This window comes from Sipha flava, unplaced genomic scaffold (genome assembly GCF_003268045.1).
Source record: "Sipha flava isolate LNK unplaced genomic scaffold, YSA_version1 108_pilon_pilon, whole genome shotgun sequence".
NCBI classification, from domain to species: Eukaryota; Metazoa; Arthropoda; class Insecta; order Hemiptera; family Aphididae; genus Sipha; species Sipha flava.
Genome location: NW_020271725.1, coordinates 1,047,071 through 1,049,187, shown reverse-complemented (window position 1 = coordinate 1,049,187; position 2,117 = coordinate 1,047,071). Strand labels below are relative to the sequence as shown.

At 45.0% G+C, this 2,117-nt stretch overlaps 1 protein-coding gene across 1 annotated transcript in view; it reads left to right on the top strand.

Moving 5' to 3' along the window:
- Window positions 1–712: 712 nt before the first annotated feature.
- LOC112686836 (neuropeptide SIFamide receptor-like) overlaps window positions 713–2,117 on the top strand; it is a gene marked incomplete in the record, with an annotated part of 47,498 nt that continues 46,093 nt past the window's right edge. Inside the window, 1 exon segment of the mRNA XM_025559298.1 lies at window positions 713–1,003.

The following is a 2,117-nucleotide window of genomic DNA, read 5'->3' as shown; positions in this document are numbered from 1 at the left end:
TTGCCTGTTCGGACGTCGACGGTTGCGGCGATCGCTCGATCGAGCTTTGCTACCTATCCGTCGACCGAGTCTGACGACGTTATATTTTGTCTATCGTATTCGCGACTGCCATTTTTTCCTATTGTGCGATTTTTTTATCTGTGTTCCGTCGAACTTACTACTTTTTTTCAATTATTATTATTACTCCGTCGAGTATCTGTTAATATACATTTTTATTAGTACTATTATTTTACCGCCTTCGTGTACCTTTATTTCTACTACCCTTCTCCGAGTCATTTTAATGAATGGTTTGCACCAACCACACTCACCACTGAAAAATTAATTAAATCGAAAACTCTCTTCACTGACAACCGATGATGAGCTGTTAGTCGAAAAAATCCTATACATACATTATTTCTTCTACTTAATTTTATAATAAATTCATGGTTATTTTGTTATCATTTATAATAATTTGTTCAGTTTTTGGTTATTTGTAATGACGAATCAAAAAAAAAAAAATCAAAAAATACACGTGTGCACCACGAAATATCTTACCGTACTTAACTGAAAATAAATACCAGCCGCAGTTTGGAAACCGTACCTTAACGTGTAAACGTGTACACAAGTCTAGCGATATCGTAGCGGGCGCGAGGGACGTGTGGGACGCGGGTGGCATCAGGACAGCCCGGGCGCGTTCCGCTCAGCCGAGGGGAACACGTACGGGGCCGCCGCCACACGGTCGTCGAGCGCCACGCCGTACGGACGTTCGCTCTCGGTAACGCCATACCCTTTCCCGTGCCGCGGAACGAACGGTAAACATTCGGCGCACGTGTGTACAACGCTTTCGTGCGCCACCCTCGGAGGATTCGGCGACGCACGTCTTTTCGCCGGCGCGCGTGTGTACACGTGACACGACGCGATAATTGTATTTAAACACTTGGTTTGCGGCCGGTGTGCTTTCAGTTCCGGCAACAGGTGCACCACGTCAGCGCATACCTGGAGCGAAGCAGCAGCAGGAGCAGTGGTAAGTAAACCGTAACGTGTCGTTTGTCGCAGGATATTTAATTTTCGGTCGACTGGAACTCGCACGCCCTTCGGGCGTACGAGTGATGGGTGAAACGCAGTTCAAAATAAACTTAAGAATTATTTCGTTTCATTGGCGGTATTTTGTTAGTTGGCAGTTTGCGGCAACATCAAAATCACGTGCTGAAGAACACTTTTTGTGTTCTAAAACAGACGTTTTTATTTTTTCGGTACTCGTTCGCAGTCGGTTTAAGAACATCCGCGGACCTAGTTAATCGCAAAAGACCTCGCGCGATTCTGTTTTTTCCGTTTGTTCTTACGTTTACAACGAATACTCGTGTAATTAAAACGTGCACGGTCCCATCGTGTCGGGTCTTCGATTAGAGTTCAGCTGCCACAATAGTAGTATACGTGCAGGTATTTAGTTCTTTAGAACTTTTTATCGGTCCCGAAATCAGCCGAAAAGATAATCATTAATTAATTGTTTGGGTGGAGGGAAGATATTTTTGGGGGAGGGGGGGGGGGGGGTAGATATTTGTAAACCTGCCACTGGGTCATGATATTATGAACGTATTATGCGAACGGTAAACATAATAGTTCTGCGCGAGACTAGATCGCTGCAGCTGTATGATTTATCCGTCTCTTAGACACGTTTATCGAATGGTACGGTCTGCGGCGGAATTGTCTTGGAAACTTGGATGGTGCGTAAAATAACGCCGCGCACGCCATAAGTCTCCGGCAATGAATAACTGCTGTTGAGCTGATAAAATCCGAATGCGTACTCGTTAAATAAAATCGAGTTGACCGTCGCGTGTCATCGTCACGCTGCGGGTTCGAGGTTCCCGAAACATTCTAAGCGCTATACCGTACGTACAAAATTTATCGAATACGAATACCTGAGGTGGCATATTAACGCAAGGGATGCATGGGATCGATGTACGGTTTTCGCGTAGCAGCAGTATACAGTAGCATAACTACCCTCCGTCGCGCCCTTAACGAATATTATTTTGGCGTTTATTTTATACAAAAAATTTAACTCAAATGCACTACTCCCTTGCTTCGCTGCACCCTTGGCAATCGCCCGTTTCATCAACCTTCGTCAATCGGTTTTCCAA